Here is a 6,904-nt window from a genome sequence, read left to right as displayed (position 1 = left end):
TGCAGAGTGCAATGGCACGATCTCCGCTCACTGCAACCTCTGCCTCCCAGGTTCAGGCAATTCTCCTGCCTCAGCCTCCCGAATAGCTTGGATTACAGGCACGTGCCACCATGACAGGCTAATTTTTGTATTTTTAGTGGAGACGGGGCTTCACCATGTTGGCCAGGCTGGTCTTGAACTCCTGACCTCAAGTGATCCACCTGCCTTGGCCTCCAAAAGTGCTGGGATTATAGGCAGGAGCCACCACGCCCAGCCTGTTCTCCAACTCATTAATCATCAACTGATTAAAAGACCTTGGTTCTCCTCTGCCAGAGCCTCACCACCTTTCAGCCTCAAGCCTGCATCGGTGGTGCCTCCCTGCTCCAGAGCCTTCCTACAGCTCCCGTTTGGACTGCTGCCTGCGTTCTTCCTATGGAGGGGCCTCTGGGATCCCAGGCAGAGAATGGGTATTGGAGAGCAGTGCCTGGCTGGCTCTTGGGAAACAAAACATCCCAAATGCATCATCTACTATGCTTCCGAGCCTGAGCTGAGGGGGTGCTGAGCAGCGCATGGTGCAAGGCTCCAAGGAGACGGACAGGCAACCATGTGGGAAGTCAGCCAGCAGCGAGGATCGGTGATCTAACTATAAAGTTAATTCAACTAAACAAATGAGCGCCAGCCACCAGCCCTCAGAACCCAGGCCTGGAAAGAAACAGTGCCTGCAGGATCCTTTGATCTGGTTATTTTGGGGAGGCTGAGGAGGGCATTCTCCTGGGCAGCACCTGCGACTCATGGCCCACAGATGTGCTTGGGCCAGGACACTGGAAAGACGGGGCACCTGCCGGCCACCATCGAGCATCAGAGGGCCACCAGGAATGCAGCCCAAAGTCACTCTTCCTCAAAGAACACAGCCCTGGAGCCATGGGATGTGGCTGAAAAGGGTGATGAGATTACAGGAGCCACAGGGGAGGGCTGGGGCAGCTGACCCTGAACAGGGCTCACACCTGTGCCTCTCCTCGATGTCAGACTTGCCCAGGCTGAGCAGGTAGCAATGGGCCACCTCCCAGGAGGCCCAGCAGTGACCCAGGCTGACAGAGGCAGCTTTTCTCGACACCAAATGCCAGGGAAGCCAGAAACAGCTCCACCCCCTTGACACACTCCCAGCAGGAGCGGCAGGGGATGGGGTGGTGTGCAGAGCTGAAAGGGACATCTCCTCCTTGTGACTCTTCCTACCTCCAGATGTTGCAGGGACAAGAGGAGGGGTGGACATGTCCTTTTGGCTCACAAAGGAGGAAGGGAAACAAAAAGTAACACACTCAAGGTGCCCACAGGGGACCCCTGGCCTCACTTGCATCCTGGCTTAGCTACTTAGTGGCTGTGTGACCGTGGGCAAGACACTCAACCTCTTTGAGTCGCAGTTTCCTCAACTGTAAATGGGAGATCGCCTCTGACCGCACAGAGTTGTCATGAGGCACAGTTTCTCTCCCTTTGGGAACTTGACACTCTGTGTCATGTACCAAACTGAGAGATGCGCAGGAGAAAAGCTCAGGCCCCGCCCTGGCTGCAAATTCTAAGAGGAAGGGGCCTGCAGCTCCTGCCCTCTTTCCTGGCTGGTGACATCAGGGGAGCTCTCCTGTCACCTCTGACAGAGATGGCGCCATGCAGGCAGGTCACCACCCCTTCCTTCCATAAAGTCCCTCGAAGGCTGTGAAACCTGTTCAGTCTCAACACCCAGTGGAGGGGCCATGGACCATGCATCATTGCCCTCAGAGAGCAGGGGCACCCAGGGAAGCAAAAGGGTGTCCCCAAATCAGTACACCGGTAAGCAGTAAGGGAGAGCGGAACCTGGCAGGGCTTTGCCCATCTGGCATCCTTCTTTCTGCATAAAGGACTGCAAACTCGCTGGGCAGTGCCAGGGGATACTGAGGAGGACGTCCAGGCTTGGAGCGGCCAACTGATTCGCAGCATCTGCCTCAGGAATGGCAGGGGAGGCGCACAGCAAGGCATCTGTCTATCATCCTGGCTTAGCCACCATCAAGCCACATCCCTTGACGGGCCTCAGAAAGCCCTGAACAAGGGGGTGCTGGTCAGGCTCACAGTGATGTTTCCTAGTGTCATTAGTCCTCCACCTTGCTTTGCAGTTGAGGGACCCAGGTGACCCCTCCTCAATGAGCAAATGCCCCTCCACCAGGGCGAGGTGCTGGCGAGGATGCAGATCCAGGCCCCTCCCTTTGTGAAGCTCCCAGCCCTTCCTAAATTACACTTCCTCCTTGGTGGTCCCGAGACCTGGCCTGAGTCATCGTGGAAGGAGGCCGCAATGGGGACCCATGCAGGAACGAGGGCCTGGCTGCCAACTTCTAGGCAACATCACCATTTTCCTCAATTCCCCAAGGCAGTGGATTCCAATAATCTGAGTGGTGAGAAGGTCCTTCCCTCTGTCTAGCAATGATAAATGGCAGCTGGAGATGCAGGGCGCAGACTCAGCACAGGAGAAGCCATGGGAAAAAGGATCCCACACTCGCCTCCCAGGAGGTCAGAGCGCTCATAGAAGAATGTCAGTAAAGGGAAAGAGCAGGAGGGAAGAGCAAGCCTGGCAGGAAGCCACCCAGCACATGGAGGCTTAGGTGAAGCAAATCCAACATCCACTTAGATCTGTGCAGCTGCCCACAGGTTTGTCACAGGCTTGCTCTCCTTCTGTGGCCCTGAGCCAGGGAAGAGAACCAGGGGCAGGGCCCCATTGATGCTTCAAGAAGCAAGATCTGATCCCCCGCCTCTCCCAGGCCCCAGTCATGGGCTGATCAGCTGGGGAACACCTGCGCTGCTCAACACCTCCCCTGGAAGGTGCCAGGGACCCACTTCTGCCTTCAATGAGCTCAGAATGCCAAGGAGCCATCACGGATGGCCAGGACTGCCGCTAAATCATGTCCAATGAGGTGGGGCCATGTTCCCATTCTGCTGCAAAGACGAGGGAGGAGAAACTCCAGGCCACCCAATGGGTCGGTCCTCATGATGCTGGCATGGACCCTGCGTCTGCCCAGCTCTCCAGGGCTTGGACAAGCCTGGAGAGTGGAATGGAGAGGACAGCTCCCTCCTTGGGCCGGGCCCACCAGGAGAAACTTGACCAAGCCCCTCACTCAAGGTCAAGACTGGGCACTCAGGGTACCATTCCCAAAGAAGTGTGTGGTGGACAGGGCTGAGAGCTGCCTGCCTGACGGCTCAGGGCAGGAAAAGGAAAAAAACCCATGTGCTGGGCAGGTCCGTCCTGGGGCTACCCTGAGGACAGGGCCTGTGTCCTTGGCACACTGCCAATCACCTAGCACATAAACCAGAAGAGAAGGAGGTGGTTCTCAGAGGCAACTACAGTCAGTCCATGCCCAGCCTGTGTCCTGCCTGGGCCAGACAGTTCCTGTCCCTGCATGAGGCCCCTTAGGCCATGGGTCAGCTTCCCTCACCTCAGTGCTGCCTCTGACAAGAGCTGTTCCCACTGGACACCGGCTGCCCGGCTTGCACGCCTCAGCTGTTCTCAGTAGCTGCTGCCCGCCTGGGAAGGCACCTGCCTCGCTGTGTGCCAGGCCCCACCCAGGGAGGCTCAGAGCGGCACAGACACAGGCCATGTCTGCCCATTGATGAGTACGTCAGTGACGGCGGGGAAGAAGGAGCGCCTTCCCGGAGGAAGATGTGAAGCCTCACGTCACAGACACAAACTGTGAACCCCCCTTTCTTCCCCCTCTCAAATCCTTAAATCCGATCTTAACTGTTTTTTAATGAAAGCACTCAGGAGGAAGGAGGAGGATTCCAGGCAGACAAAATGCCACCCTCCTACTCACCTCCTTCCCACAGGTCTCCTAGGCTGGGGACCCTGAGCTGGCAAGAGTGTGGGAGATAAAAAAGGGTTCCCTGGACATAACCCACCATGACAGAGAAGGAAAGAGGTGGCTGAGTGAGGCACGGTGACGGACGCCGCCTGAAGGGCATGGTGCGTGTGGAGTCACCCCTGCATCTGCACCCCGACGCCTTCCACACAGGACTGGGTGTGCTGCCAAGCTCACCAATCCCAAAAAGCAAGGTCTGCTGAGGACCAGGAGGGGCTCTAGGCCTCAGATCGAGGGTGCCCTGCCTGCCCCCAGCTCAGCAGGCTGGGCAAACCCATGCCATCCCCCATCACACTCACCTCCCCCTTCTTCACCGTCATGGACTGCCGTCGGGGTGTGATCTCCTCATTGATGCTGGATCGGAAGTTCTGTGAGATGCGGAGGGCGTCCTGCAGCAAGGGGTGGTCAGGGTGGCTGGTGGGAGTGTGCTTCAGCAAGTCCTGCCTGGAAAGACGGATGAATTAGACACAGAGGGGCCCTGGTACCTGCCACTGTGTGCAAAGTGCAGACATGAGGTACAGACGGAGCCCAGAGTGCTGGCTCCCTCGCTGTCACCACTGCCTCGGTGTCGCCACTGCCTTGGTGTCGCCACTGCCTCGGTGTCGCCACTGTGTGTCACCACTGCCTCAGTGTCACCACTGCCTCGGTGTCACCACTGCCTCGGTGTCGCCACTGTGTGTCACCACTGCCTCGGTGTCGCCACTGCCTCGGTGTCACCACTGCCTCGGTGTCGCCACTGCCTCATGTCACCACTGCCTTGGTGTTGCCACTGCCTCGTGTCGCCACTGCCTCGGTGTCACCACTGTGTGTCGCCACTGCCTCGGTGTCACCACTTTGTGTCACCACTGCCTCGGTGTCGCCACTGCCTCGGTGTCGCCACTGGGTGTCACCACTGCCTCGGTGTCGCCACTGCCTCAGTGTCACCACTGTGTGTCACCACTGCCTCGGTGTCACCACTGCCTCGGTGTCGCCACTGCCTCGGTGTCGCCACTGCCTCGGTGTCGCCACTGCCTCGTGTCGCCACTGCCTCGGTGTCAGCACTGTCTCGGTGTCACCACTGCCTCGTGTCACCACTGCATCATGTCACCACCGCCTCTCTCACTTGGGCCGGCTGTGCGGGCATCTCTCACCTGGGCCGCACTTGTGTGAGCAACATCCCAGAAGCAGGTTCTGGATGTGCTCCAGCAAACCCAGCCGCATGCACACGCCAGGAGGGGCTCCTCTGTAAGGCTCTAGGGTAGGGTTTCTCAACCTCAGCACTGCTGACATTTTGCGTGGAGTAATTCTTTGTTGGGGGGCAAGAGTGAGCTGTCCCTTGCACTACAGAATGTCCAACACCACCCCAGGCCTCTACCCATTAGATGTCAGCAGCACCCCCTCGGATGCAGCTATGACAACCAAAAGAAATGCCGCGGAACACTGGTGCTTCGTGTGCCCTACAGAGCCCTGGTGCTGCGCGTGCCCTAGGGGGCAGTTTTGGTCCCAGTCAGGAGGGGTGCTGTGACTCACATGGAGGACCAGCGTGCTCCTCGTCACACAGTCCACAGGCTTGTACAGCAGAGCTGCAGAGAGAGAGAAATGGTGAGAGAGGCCACACATGGACACACACCAGCTGCCCGAACACCCTCAGTGCAAGGGTGAGTGGGGAGGGGGCTGCCCCAGCCTCCACAGGCCCCACCTCCCCTCTGCGCAGTGACAAGGGCAAGGCTACAGCATACACCCGGAACACTTTGAGCTTTAAGCCCTGGACACTGATTGCATGTGGAGTCCAGGGCAGCTCGTCAGACCCGGGCCTGCATGGCTGGCTCAGTGACAACAGCTAAAAAGGCTCAGCACTGCCACCCCTGGGGTTAGGGAGCCCACCCTGGCAAGGATGGGCCAGGGAGGGCCCCAACTCTGGAGGGAGACCTGCTCTCCAGCCCAGAGGGTACATTGAGAGCAGACCTCTTGGCTGCCCTTACCATCAATCCCGGGACGTTTCAGATGTCTGACTCTGAGACAGGGAGGAAACTACTCAGTTGCCGAAACAACTCTTGGTTTGACAGTTTCTCTGGCGACCTGCCTGAGGACACCTGGACTCCAGAGGCACACGAATGGCGACCTGTCTGAGGACACCTGGACTCCAGGGGCACACGAGCCCCACTGCAATGGGAGCAGCCCCCTGGCCAACTTCAGTTGCCTGTGCTTCTCTGTGACGACAGTGAGCGTGGCCCATCCCAGGCATGGACGCTTAGTGTGTTCTGAGACATGCGAGGTATGTTTCCTCGCGAGACTCCCGCGACCAGTGTAAGGCACACATCGCTACTTTCATTTTGTAGATGAGGAAACTGAGGCTCCGAGCATAAAGCTCTGGGGGCTATTCTTTGCAATTGTAACTATCCACAACACCCTAACAACTGAAAGAAAGAACTGACTGATAATTCCTGATACCACTTTCCCAGCAACTCTGGACTCAATCCCCGCCCAGCCACTTAGAACCTGTGCTCAGCACAGGTTACTTCATGACTAAACTTGTCATCGGCAAAAACCGAAAATAAAATCCTCTTTACAGCCGGGTGCAGTAACTCACGCTGTAATCCCAGCACTTTGGGGTCAAGGCAGGCCGATCACTTGAGGTCAGGAGTTCAAGACCAGCCTGAACAATATAGGGAAACCCCGTCTCTATTAAAAACACAAAAATTAGCTGGGTGTGGCAGCGTACGCCTGTAATCCCAGCTAGAGAAGCTGAGGCAGGAGAATCACTTGAACCCGGAGGTGGAGGTTATAGTGAACTGAGATCGTGCCACTGCACTCCAGCCTGGGCTACAGAGCAAGACTCCGTCTGAAAAAAAAATTATGTTTTGTAGAGACGGTCTCTCCATGTTGCCCAGGCTGGTCTTGAATTATGGGGCTCAAATGAATCTCCCACCTCAGCTTCCGAAAGTGTTGGGATTACAGGTGTAAGCCACCATCACCATACCCAGCCTGATCCCACTTTTTAAAAAGTATACCCCAAAATCCATACATTGGTGAGGAAGTTGAGAACTTGGAATCCTCATACACAGAATGTAAAA

General features: G+C 57.1%; 1 long non-coding RNA gene across 2 annotated transcripts; it reads right to left on the bottom strand.

Moving 5' to 3' along the window:
* Positions 1-2,357: 2,357 nt before the first annotated feature.
* Positions 2,358-6,532, bottom strand: LOC116547569. Of its 2 annotated transcripts, XR_004267096.1 has the most exons (3): positions 5,967-6,532; positions 5,361-5,923; positions 2,358-4,295 (listed from the first exon to the last, which is right to left on the bottom strand). It is a non-coding gene; the product is annotated as an uncharacterized LOC116547569 (long non-coding RNA). The 2 variants fall into 2 exon arrangements; XR_004267095.1 differs by having other exon boundaries at positions 2,358-5,923.
* Between the last annotated feature and the right edge of the window lie 372 nt (positions 6,533-6,904).

This window comes from Sapajus apella, unplaced genomic scaffold (assembly GCF_009761245.1).
Source record: "Sapajus apella isolate SASKATOON/1434 unplaced genomic scaffold, GSC_monkey_1.0 scaffold3612, whole genome shotgun sequence".
NCBI classification, from domain to species: Eukaryota; Metazoa; Chordata; class Mammalia; order Primates; family Cebidae; genus Sapajus; species Sapajus apella.
This window is presented reverse-complemented; position numbering and strand designations above follow the sequence as displayed.